The sequence below is a fragment of the Pleurodeles waltl genome, chromosome 11 (genome assembly GCF_031143425.1).
Source record: "Pleurodeles waltl isolate 20211129_DDA chromosome 11, aPleWal1.hap1.20221129, whole genome shotgun sequence".
NCBI classification, from domain to species: domain Eukaryota; kingdom Metazoa; phylum Chordata; class Amphibia; order Caudata; family Salamandridae; genus Pleurodeles; species Pleurodeles waltl.
Genome location: NC_090450.1, coordinates 553,616,841 through 553,630,381, shown reverse-complemented (window position 1 = coordinate 553,630,381; position 13,541 = coordinate 553,616,841).

Sequence of the window (13,541 nt, the reverse complement as noted above, 5' to 3'; positions counted from 1 at the left end):
GATTTGCCCTGGGCTGGCGGGCGGCCGCCAAAAGGCCGCCCGCCATTCCAGGGCAAATCAACCTTCCCACGAGGACGCCGGCTCAGAATTGAGCCGGCGTAGTGGGAAGGTGCGACGGGTGCAGTGGCACCCGTCGCGTATTTCAGTGTCTGCATAGCAGACACTGAAATACTTTGTGGGGCCCTCTTACGGGGGCCCGCAGCAGAATGACCCCCTATATGAACTACTTCCCAGAAGAAATATGGACAGAAATCACTTCCCTCAAAACTGATATTAAATCCTGATTCCAAGAGGTCCAGAAGGATGTGACTGGGGTTATTCTGCTGCGGGGAGGGAGTAGACAACATTGAATGCACTGTTTATGCGCGCAGAAGACCAAAAAATGCTTTGCAGGTGCATGGCGGCACTGGAAGAGCAACACTGAATTCCAACTCAAACAGGAAGATCTAAAAAAAGGAGCAGTCGAAATAATATCCGCATACGGGGGTACCAAGGGTAGAGGAAGGCACTGACAAAGTTGACCACACTTCTGCCTTGCTGCAGTCCATTAGGGGAGATGCTATACAACCACCGCCACCCACCATCCACAGGGCACATCACGTGGCAACTGCCCCTGGCTGCATAAATGCTGCTCCGAATATCTTGACTTGTAGGAAAATACCCTTTTTGGAATGGTTACCCCAGCACTTTTTGCCTGATATTGATGCAAACTTGCCTGCGAGTGTGCTGGGATCCTGCTAACCATGCTCCACCACCAGCGTTTTTTCCCTAAAAATGTACCACTGCTTCCACAATTGGCACACCCCTGGCACACTGTTAAGTCAACTTGTAAAAGGTACCCATAGTACCAAGGGCCCTGTGGCCAGGGAATGTCACCAAGGGCTACAGCATGTATTATGCCACCCTGGGGGACCTATCACCAGGCACATGCACACTGCCATTTCAGGTTGTGTGTGCTGGTGGGGAGAAAAGGACAGAGTCAACATGGCACCCCTCTTAGGGTGCCCCCCTCTTAGGGGTGTAACTGTCTATGGCATAGGTAAGTCACCCAATAGCATGCCTTACAGCCCTCAGGCAGGGTGCACTGTACCATAGGTGAGGGCATAGTTGCATGAGCAATATGCCCCTACAGTGTCTGAGTCCATTCTTAGACATTGTAAATGCAGTGTGGTCATACTGAGTATATGGGCTGTGAGTTTGTCATTACAAACTCCACAGGTCCATAATGGCTTAACTGAAGTCTGAGAAGTTTGGTATCAAACGCCTTAGCACAATAAACCCACACTGATGCAACTGTTGTATTTATTGAAAAATACACCCAGAAGGCATCTTAGAAATATTTTAGACAAATGTCTAGTGAAGAACTGATCAGTCTGTGCCAGCCTGCACTTCCAGCCAAGTTTCTAACCACATAGGGTGAGAGGCTTTGTGCTCTCTGTGGCCAGAAAAAAAGCCTGCACTTGGCGGAGGTGCCTCACACCTTCCCCCTTCAGGAACTGTAACATCTGGCAGTGAGCCTCAAAGGCTCAGGCCTCTTGTTACAGTGCCCCAGGGCACTCCAGCTGATCCGTAGGAAAGTTAGGAAAACAAGGAGGAGTGACCACTTCAGCTAGGACCAAACCTAAGGAGTCCAGAGCTAAAGTGACCCCCTCCTTGCAAAATCCTCCATCTCGGTTTGGAGGACAGGGACCAATAGGTTAGGTCTGTGTCCCCCTCCCCAAAGTGAGTGGACACCGGTAACGGTGTAGTCACCCTCAGGGCCAGTTGCCAGTTGTGCCCTCTGACCCCCTGTAATGCCCCTAAATCCAGAATTTGAGGGCTCCCCTGAATCTAGCTCCTCAGATTCCTGGCGACCTCAAGAAAATGATAAGAAGAAAGAAGAAGGACTGCTAAGCTAACCCTCCAGAAGAGAAGACTAAAGACAGGCCAATTGACTTGGCCTCAACCCTAAAGGCTTGTCTCCAGCTTCTGAAGCACTGCTACAAAAAGGCAACGGATCCTGCAGGACCAGCAACCTCTTAAAAACCTCAAGAGGACTGTCTGCACCCCAGAGGACCACGATCTCCTGAGGACAGTGGCCCTGTCCAGAAAGAAACTCCAGCAAAAGACTCCAGAACCACACCAGATCTGCGAGTCCTGCCCACTCTGAACCCTGCACTCTGCCCGTGTCCAAGTGGCCCAACAGACTAGAGCTGGTCCCCAGGTGATTCTGATCTAGTGTCCACCCTGCGTTGACCCCTCCTGTCCAACATGACGATGCCTGCAGCCTAAAACCAGAGGACCCCCCAGACTGTGAGAGAACCGGATGAAGATTCCTGATGCCTAAAGGTACCCCTGCTCCCGCAGCCCCCTGGCCTTCGGGAATCTGACCACCAGTCCAACAATGTTCAGCAGGCAGCCATTCTCTTTGTCCAGCCTGTGGTTTTCCGGATCTGACCCCCCTGGACCTAGCCTGCAGCGTCTTTGTGACCTCAGGGGTCACCCTATTGAAAAGCATTGGGAGTCCGATGCTGTGTTTGCACCCTGCACCCGGCCGCCCCTGTGCCACTGAGGGTGTGTGTTTGGTGCTGACCTGTGCCCCCACCACTTCTCACCTAAATCCCCAGGTCTGCCCTTCCAAGACACGGGTACTTACCTGCAAGGAGGCCTGATTCAGAGTGCCCCTGGTCTCCATAGGATTCCATTTTAAAACCTGCATCATTTTTTACCTCTGCACCCGGCCAGCCCCGTGTTGCTAGTGATGCGTGCTTGGGGTTAACTTGAACCCCCAACCTGGGGACATCCTAACCCCTGGAGACTGGAACTGTAAGTCTTGTACTTACCTCAAAACTGTACTAACTTTTCTTCCCCCGCAACTGTTTCAGAAAATTGCAGATATTTGCTATTTTCTTGAAAACCATATGTTGGATACTTAGGGCCAGATGTAGCAAACGTTTGCGAGTCGCAAATGGCCCGAATCGCTATTTGCGACTCCGTAAAATCGGAAATGGGATGCAAAAATGCATTACCGACTTGCAAAAAGCGATGCGAGCCGTTACCGACTCGCAAAATGTGTGACCCCATTTTGCGACCCACAAATATGAAGTCGCAATTTGCGAGTCGCAAACCATATGCAATTGCAAATCGTAAATTGCGACTAGTCGCAAAAAGCCCAGTTTGCATGTCCCATTTACCACTAACTCAGAGCAGGTGGTAATCATTACCAAAGTATAAAAGGAGACCCAGAAGGCATCTGGGTTACTCAAGATGGCGGAGATATACCTGATAGCAGTGAGGAGGAGAGTCCACGCAGCCCAGCAGAGGAGGAGGAGGAGCCAGAGACAGGAGAAGATATACATAACAAGGCAGACTCTTTTTCAGCAAACTGAGGAAGAAATCTATGACAAATACAGACTTAGCAGCGCAGCTATACTAGAATTAATTGAATTACTCAAACCACAGCTAGAACGGCAGACTCTGCGCGGCTGCGCCATCCCTACGCATGTGCAAGTGCTATGCTCACTGCACCTCTTGGCCTCGGGGAGCTATCAGGGGGTCATTGCTGTGGCAGGTGGGGTATCTCAAAGTGCACTATCAAGGTTCCTCAGGGCATTCCTAGATGCCATACTCACACACATGTCTCACTACAAATGCCTACCCAGGAATGAGGCAGAAATTAACAGCACCAAGTTGGACTTTTACCGGATTGCCAACTTTCCCCATGTAATAGGGTGTGTAGATGGGACACATATTCAAATATGCCCTCCTGCAAACCTGGAATATCTGTTCCGCAATAGGAAGTCTACCCACTCACTCAATATTCAGGTGGTTTGTGACGCCCATTATGTCATCACTGACATTGTAGCGAAATTTCCAGGCAGTACTCATGACTCCTACGTTTTTAGGCATAGTGGGATACACCAACGCCTGGAACGTGGGGAGTTTGGAGACGGATACCTCCTAGGTAGAGCTGCATACACCTTGTAGACATACACACAGATCAATGTGCACACCAAACAGGACTTTCTAATAGTGTACTGTTTGTGCCCAACAGGTGACAGTGCATATGCCCTACGGCCATGGATAATGACTCCGTACTTAACACCCAGCAATGAATGTGAGAGACGATACAACAGTGCACATAAGAGGACCAGGAACCTGATTGAACGCACCTTTGGATTGCTGAAAGCACGGTTCAGATGCCTCCACCGAAGTGGAGGTGCCCTCCAGTATACCCCCATTACGGCATTCAAAATTGTTGTCGCATGCCCTATCCTGCACAATATTGCCACCCGACATTGGCCATCTCTCACCCCTGCAGACTCAGATTCTGAGGATGAAGAGCAAGAGCAACCACATCGCCATCATGGGGATCGGAGCATCGCAAATCAAGGCAGACTGAGGTGGGAACACATCGCAACCCAATACTTTGGAAGGTACGTGTCAACTTCAACCATACTCACCTATTGACCAAAAACTCCATTTGTTAAGTGGAACAAAAAAAATATTTAATATGTGCAGAAATTGAACTATTTACAATGACAAACTGTTCAGGGAGTTCAGAAAGCCAACCAGGCATGGGGCACATTGCCTTCATGTGCCCCAACATCAGGGACAGTGTTTAGTTTATGGCCTACGGTGGCCTCTGCCAGCCTGGCTGGTCCCAGGTTGTTCAGCAGTGCTCTGCCTCGTACTCCCACTCCGGAGCACCCTGGTGTCACCAGCAGAGATACTGCTCACAGTGGAGCCCTCTTCACTGTCCTGTGGGGTGTCCCCTGTACCCCTGGACACATGCCGTGCCTCCATGAGGTCGATCACATGGGTGTTCCGGCCCAGGCCTCTTGCCACATCACCTGCAAATTGGCCCATTTCCACCTGGAGGCCGACTGTTCTTCTTGACAGCCCAGTGGTGTTGACTGCCAGTCTGCAAATTGAGGAGGCCATCCTGTCCAGCCTCTGGAGCAGCTGGCGGTCCCTGCGCCGCCCACCCTCGCTCTGTGACAGCAGTCCAGCCACCAGTTCACGCATGGACAGGGCTAGGTCCCCAGTGTTGTTGCCTATTACGTCCAGTTGTGCATGGAGCTGCTGCATGCTGTTTTCATTGCTCCTTACAAAGCAGTGCAGAACCCCACTAATCCTCCCTAACATTTGGTTCTGCAGGCGCTGACCACGTAGCAGTTGTGCCTCTGTCATGGTGGTGGATGGACGCCCTGACTCTGCCTGCAGCCCTGCTCTCCTCAACCTGCATCGCCTGCGCAGCGGTGGATGCCCTGTGAGATGTGCCGTGGCACTCCTGGCTGTTGCTGGTGCAGCCTCCGGAACCACTGTTGCAGCAGGTGTTGTCATCAAGGGGATGGTGTTGGTGGTGCAGGTGGGATTGGTGGCAGCTCCTGTGCTTTCCTCATGGGGCTGGCTGACTGTTGGCACCTGGCTGCTGTGGCTGCTGGTGGGGTCTTGTGGGAGACCTGTGGGACATGGGGAACAGACTGTCAGTGTTTGCTATCTGTTGCACACTTCCTAATAAACATTTGCCTATTGACTGCCTACTTGACTACATTGCCCATAATGCATCCTGCTGGTATATGCTACCCTGAAATGGAGCTATCTTGGTTGTGCATGCCCCTGTGTACATGGTGAGTTGGGGTATGGCATTGATGGGGGTACAGGCATATCACATGGTACTCACCGGTTGATGTTCTGGGCTCAGAGGTGTCCAGTTCTCCGAATCCTGTTACAGCCTCCTGCTCCAGGGTCTCTTCCACCCTTTCCTCCAGGGGTGTGGGTGGTGGTATGGATGATGGACCCCCTCCTGTGCCTCTCATCTCCCGGAGCCTTTCTGCCACCCTCTCCTTGGCCGGGAGCGGAGGTCATACCACCTCCTCCTTATCTCATCGACACTCCTGTGGCTGACCCCCAGGGAGTTCACCTTTTCCTGAATATCCTGCCAAATTCTTTTTTTAGTAGAGTCTGGCACATTGAGGGCTGCCTTCCCAAATAGCTCATCATGGTGCTGACAGCATTCCTCTGTCAGCACCTCCAGCTCCTTCTCAGCAAATTTCAATTTCCTCTTTCTGGGAGTGTCAGCCATTGTTGCTGTTGCTCTGTTTGCAGTTCTGCTGTTAAAAAGGGTGTGGTCCTCCCTCCTCCCAGGTGTATTTGTAAACTTCCTGGTTGTGATGTCATCATCATGTGCCAGGAAGTGTTTCCAGAGTGTTCTGGAGTGGTTTCTGGAGTGTTCTGCAGCACCTGCAATCAATTTTCATGATAATCGCAATTTGCGACACCCACTCACAAATTGCGTGTTTGTTTTTTGCGCGGTCGCAAAAAGCGACCTCGCAGACAGTGGACTCACTATCTGCGTTGCGACTCTGGGTGCGAGTTGCAATTTGTCCCCGAAAATTGTACCTGCATTCCTATTAGCGACACGCAATTTGCGAGTCGCACATGCTCGCAAATTGCGAGTCGCTAATTTTTTGGTACCTACATCTGGCCCTAGGTCACAAATATACTTACCTGAAAATTGAATCTTGTGATTCTAGAGATAAAGTAACAAAATATATTTTTGCTATAGAAAAACAATTGACCTAGAGTTAGTCATTGAGTGTGTGCTTGATTTATTGTCTGTGTGTGTACAACAAAAGCTTTGTACTACCCTCTGATAAGCCTAACTGCTTGACCACACTACTACAAAAGAGACTATTAATATTATCTACTTTAGCCTCTGTTAAGCCTCTGGGGAACCCCTGGACTCTGTGCACACTGTGGCCGTCATTATGACTTTGGCGGTCTTTGTCAAAGACCGCAAAGCCACAGGCGCCAGAAGACTGCCACCATATCATGGGTACTGCTGGATTTCTGCCACCTTTTGGGCAGAAATCTGGCAGTAGTCGTGCTAGGGGGTGGAGAGGCTCTGGCAGTTCCACCACCTGCCCTGCCAGTAGCACACAACCCGCTGTATTACTGCCGGCAGTGGAAGCGCCCCTTCCTGTTCCCTGCCGGACGACTTTCTCCCAGGAACAGGTAAGGTGATCGTCCAACAGGGGAGGAGGGTGTGGGGTGTTGTGTGTGCGTGTATGAGTGTGTTCGGTTCTGCGTGTGTGCATAAATGTGTGTATGCGTGGTTGTATGGGTGTCTGCATTTAAGTGTGTATGCGTGTGAGTAAGTGTGTTTGGATGGGTGTATGTATGCTGTTGTGAATGCGTGTATGGATGCTTGCTTGAATGCGTGTATGTATGCTGTTGTGAATGTGTGTAAGTGGATGCATGTATGGAAGTGTAGGTGAATGGATGTATGAGTGGTGCATGTGGGTGTCTGTGCATGTATGGTGGGAGGGGAGAGCTGGGGATGAGGCTGCAGGTAGAGGGGTCTAATGCTTGCTGGGGGGCAGGTGGAGAGGGGTCTAATGCTTGCTGGGGGGTGGGAGACCCATCTACCTGTGACAGGGAAGAAATTCCCTGTCCCCAGTAGCCTTTCCGACATGTTTTTTGTGGCCGCGGAAACCATGGTGAAAAGCCGGCTCCCAATACCGCAGGTGCTTTTTTGTGGGCTGCCGGGTCAGAGATGATCATCTCCGGCCTGGCGGTTCAGACCGCTGTGGCGGTGTGAGTGGCGATGTGGCAGGATGGCACACTCATAATGTGGAGGTCTGCACCTCCAGCCTGTTGGTGGTGGGACCGCCACATTGTCAAAAAGACCACCTATGTCTCATTTTGATATAGTATATACAGAGCCAGCTTCCTACATGACTCAAATCCACTGCTTCACTGAGAAAGAAGCAATATTCAAAGCAGCAAGGCTGAAGTCTGGCCTACAATATCAGAAGCATAAGATCCAATTATACCAGGAACTATCCACCATCACCCTGAGGAGACAAAGGGATTTCAAGGCAGTGACTGACAAATTGTGAAAAATGAGAGTTAAGTACCAATGGGGGCATCCATTTGTTTTGATCTTTGAATGGGTAAGTGGTGCACACTGCACTCGCTAGTGAATGCAAAGCAATTGCTTCATCTCCCTAAAACTGATGAGGCTGAATCCTCCCCCCAGCAAGAGTGCCCTTCTAGGGACATTTTGAAGCCTACCTGGAACACGGTGGGGCTCCCTCTTCCTGAGAAGAATCGGACAGTGACTTCCTCACAGGAAATGAAAAGGGACATTATACAACACCTATGTAACATGGACAAATCATCCTCGCTGGCACGTTCTGCCGCAGGTTTCACTGGTGATGATTGACAATCTGATTCCTAGTGGTTTGCTGCTCCTGGACCTGGGCATTTATCACTTGGAGCCTATCCTGTCAGAGGCACAGGACCCTGTGAGGCTTCTGGAACCTCCCCTGAACCTAAGAGCAGATGAGAACATGACTGGCCACAGAATTTCTGTTTTGGTCCGGTGTCACTCCCTCTTGAAGGGTGACTCCTCTACTGAGAGGCAGGTGGTGCGACATGGCTATCTGATGATGGCTGGGCACATAAGTTAGGCCCTTTTGGCCTGCAATTGTTTATAACTATGTTTTTCACTTGTTTCTTCTCAGTTCCACTTCAGAGACTGTGGGTTGTGAGGGCGGTAGACAGATACCTTTGAAGCACTGCATAGGTATAGATGGGGAAAATTGCCTTCCAACATGGAGCAATGGGGACATCACGAAAGCAACCACCCATTTCTACATGCATACCGATGAGTCACTGGGGGTCTGAACCTATTATCTTTTAATGTCTGTGGTTTAAGCTCTCCAAACAAACAAAAGCATATCTGGAGACATATTCTACAATACAATCCTGATGTTGTTTTCCTTCAGAAGACACACTTGAGCAGGAAAGACAGACATAGAATGGGCAATCCAAAATATCCTGTAAGACATTGGGCTTACACTGACATTTAGGCCATGGGGGTGACCATATTCTGTATAGCACGCTTTAGCCCACACATTTCTAAAGTGGCCAGAGACAAGGAGGGTCGATACTTCACATTGTATCTGCAGTGGGAAAGGGACTGCCACACCCTACTTAACCTATACACCCCTAACACTGTGCAGGGCACATACCTATGCCGTGTGCTGAAGGCTCAACTAGAGGGACTTAGGGGGGACATTATAGTGGAGGGCAACCTGAACCTGGTGTGGCACCCTATCTTAGACAGATATACTACTACGTATCAGATGGCGGAAGCCATGTCAGCACAACTAAAGCAAGACATACTTGACTTGGTGCTACAGCCACCCAGACACACAACATACTACTTTTACTCTCATGTTCTCGCCACATTCTCCTGCATTGATTATCTCGCAACACGGTGGATGTAGTGGAGATCCAAAAGGGCATCACCGACTATTTCACCCACAATACAGACCAAGATGTCTCCCTGCCCACTCTATGGGACGGCTTTAAAGATACAGGGGCATATTTATACTCCGTTTGCGCCGAATTTGCGTCGTTTTTTTCGACGCAAATTCGGCGCAAAACTAACGCCATATTTATACTTTGGCGTTAGACGCGTCTAGCGCCAAAGTATGAGGAATGAGCGTCATTTTTTTGCGTGAACGCCTTCCTTGCGTTAATGAGATGCAAGGTAGGCGTTCCCGTCTAAAAAAATGACTGCGACGCAAATGCGTCGTATTTATACTCCCGGGCAAAAATCACGCCCGGGAGTGGGCGGGGCAAAAAACCCTGCATTTGCGCCTCTTTTTAACGCCTGGGTCAGGGCAGGCGTTAAGGGACCTGTGGGCTCAAAATGAGCCCACAGCTGCCCTCCCATGCCCCCAGGGACCCCCCTGCCACCCTTGCCCACCCCAGGAGGACACCCAAGGATGGAGGGACCCATCCCAGGGACATTCAGGTAAGTTCAGGTAAGTATAATTTTGCTTTTTTTTAATATATTTTTTTGGCATAGGGGGGCCTGATTTGTGCCCCCCTACATGCCACAATGCCCAATGACCATGCCAAGGGGACATAAGTCCCCTGGGCATGGCCATTGGGCAAGGGGGCATGACTCCTGTCTTTACTAAGACAGGAGTCATGTAAATGGCGTCTGGGCGTCGTTAAAAATGGCGCAAATCGGGTGGAGGCGATTTTTTTGCCTCAACCTGACTTGCCCCATTTTAAGACGCCCTAACGCCATTTTCCCCAACGCCGGCGCTGCCTGGTGTACGTGGTTTTTTTCCACGCACACCAGGCAGCGCCGGTCTGCTAGCGCCGGCTAACGCCATTCAATAAATACGGCACCCGCATGGCGCTTCAGAATGGCGTTAGCCAGCGCTAAACTTTTTGACGCTAAACTGCGTTAGCGCAGTTTAGCGTCAAAAAGTATAAATACAGGCCACAATCCGTGGAATGATCACCATGATTGCCACTGCACGTGGCCGGGAGGAGCACAGTAGAACATAATCTGACGTCTGACATAAAAGCGCTGGAAGAACACTTCAACAACAGGATAAGGTGCATCCCACTCACCGTAATAATCAGCAGTTAACCATCCGAAGGGTCCACTTGCACACCCATAGAACGAACAAAGCTGAGTGGTTCTTCGTGGCACTCAAGCAACACTATCATGAGGGGGGAACAAGGTGGGTGCTCTGCTGGTGCGTAGACTGCAGCAACAACAAATTAAGGAGCCATAACTAAGCTCCTGAAACCTGACAGGTCCTGAGCAATCACAGAAGGCAACAAGTGGGATGAACTCTGTGCCTTCTACCAAACCCTTTACAGTAGTGAAGCGATGTCACAGGAAACGATTGACACATACTTGTGTGCTTGCGACTACACCCTGCTAGAGCCCATATGTAGAGACGTTTTAGAGTCTTCTATCTCAGTGAAAGATATTCGCCTTGCACATCGTGTGCTGCCCCTAGGCAAGTCACCATGACCGGATGGTTTGCCAGTACGTTTTTACTGACTATTTCTTCCTGAATTGGAACAGCACTTACTCAAACTATAGAGCTCCTTCACGAATGTCACAGGTCTCACTCCCACGGTGGCAAGCACTGAACTCTCATTAATCCCCAAGCTGGCTAAGGACCCCATTCTGAGCCCCTCCAATTGCCCAATTGCCCTGCTGAACATAAATGCCAAGATTTACACAAAGATAGTGACATCTAGGCTCAATAGATATCTACCTGGCCTTATAGACCTGGACCAGGTGGGCTTTATCTGCAACTGGCAGGGAGCGGACAACATCCTTTGGGTTGCCCACCTGATCAAGAAAGCCCTTCGGGACACAATCCCTGCATGCTTTTTCTCATTGGATGCGGGAAAGGCATTCAACAGGGTCACTTGGTCATTTCTCCTCTCTGTCTTAGTGAAGGTGGGAATGGACTACAGAATGTTATCCAAAATAATGGCCTATGTGGCCCGACGGCCACTATCCAGGTGAACGAGAGGCTGATACACCCCATCACCATAGGCCGCAGTATTCGACAGGGATATCCTCTGTTGCCTCTCCTGTTTCCCTTAGCAGTGGACCTGTTTGCCATTATGGTGCGTAGCTACAGGCGGATAGAAGGGATACCCTTTGAGGGACAAGAGTGTAAAATTAGTTTATTCCCAGATGATCTCTTCTTAACTTTAACCTGGCCTACCATCTCAATTCCAGCAGTGGTCTACTGTTTGTAAGTCTTTGCCGCCATCTCAGGGCTCAAAGCGAACTTCTCTAAATTTCACTTCCTGAACATTATCATTTCAAAACCTGACGTCCCTGCGCTACAAGATCTGGCTCCTTTCTGTTGGGCCTCAGGCAAGATTAGATATCTGGGGCTCCATCTCACATCCACATTCAAAACTTGGACGAGCACGAACTGGCCGGTACTCAGACTGGTGGTGTTCCGAATTTCGGGCAGTGAAATGCGCGACGGGTGCTACTACACCTGCTGCACATCAGCATTGCCGCCGGCTCAATTACGAGCCGGCGGCAATGTTGATGTGACATTTCCGCTGGGCCAGCGGACGGTAACTCTGTTACCGTCCGCTGGCCCAGCGGAAATGTCAAAATAGGGAGCCAGCCATACCGCCAGCAATGACGGTATTCTGGCGCCCGCAACCTCGGCGGTCTGCTATGCAGACCGCCGAGGTTGTAATGACCCCCTTTATCCTTTTACTTGGGGGTGCATGATAGTCCCTCCTGTTTCGATAACTGTCTCATGCCAACTCTCCAGCTATTAAAAGTCAGGGTGATTACCAACTTAGCCAGGGGTATTTCTGATCACTCTTCCTTGTGTCTGCTGTATGGTCAGGGCGAGAGGCTGAACACTAGCCACATTAGAGTGAACCCTTGGTACCTTGAAGTGCCAAAATATTAGAGAGGGGATGTTAGCCGCAACAAACCATTATGTTCTGGAAAACAGCACTTCTGTTGATTCTGTACTTACGTTGTGGGCGGCCTATAAGACAGTAGTCAAGTGGGTGCATTTCTCCAAGATGGTGCAAGGGAAAAAAATAAAAGGGACCAAATTGAAGGCTCTTGAACATGATTTATTGTCCCTTGAGGCTGGCTTACCAGATAAGGAGGGATCAGAGGGAGCCCACATCCTAGCCCTTAAGCAAAAAGAATACTGAGACATGGCCCAGGAAGCTGCTAAAATGCAACATAGGGCAACACAGCTCACATCAATTCAATGGAGGACCAGACAGGAAAAATATTGGCCTGGCTGGACAAGTAGGAGGCAGCGGATAGATGGGTTCCTGGGATCCAGTAGTCGAGAATCCATAGCCCAAACATTTGCCCACTACTATGGGAAAATCTATTATGCAAGGTGTTTTGCCACTAAAGGCAAAGCAGGGAAGCTCCTGGGTGACATCCTTCTCCCAACCTCCCTTCAGAGGATAGGGAAGCCTTAGAAGACTAACTTTCCCAGGGGAAAATTGTACAAGCCATCAGGGATGTGAAGCCAGGAAAAGCATCAGGGTCCAATGGGGTACCAATAAAACTCTATAAGTTGACAGCCACTAAGCTTGCCTCACAACAATAGCAGATGTATGAGGAGAGATAGAAGGGAGGACTACTCCCGTTAGACCAGCGCCAGGCTTCAATTGTCATCTACAAAGAAGGGGAGCCCAGGGAGGACAGTATCTGTACCCAGGGTCTACACACATGACTCAGTTCCACAACCTATCAATGATCTTACCAAGCATCCTAGGAATAATCTCAACTATTTATGGTTAGTCATGTAATACTATGGGAATTGCTAAGACATGCTCTACACAAACAAGCTGCCTGTCCAAAGTACATGATAGGGCATGCCTGACATCAAGAACCACAAAATCATACTTGATCATGGGATCACAAGTGTGCAGGTGTGTGTCTGCAGGGAACTGCGCATCGCATTGCTGATGATTCACCATGAGGATGGTAGATCAACACCCAATGCCCCCCAATCCTCAGAGGAGGATACATTGACCCTTGACACTGTCAGGGGCCTGCTGATTGTGCAGAGTGAACTGAGCTGAGGTGACCGCAGTATACCTGTGTTACTAAATGCACAAATGGGCTTGTGTGGCCATTCAAAGTGCCACAGGAGCAATGATGACTAGGATGCCATAACTGCATGAGAACAGCCCTGCCATACAGATTG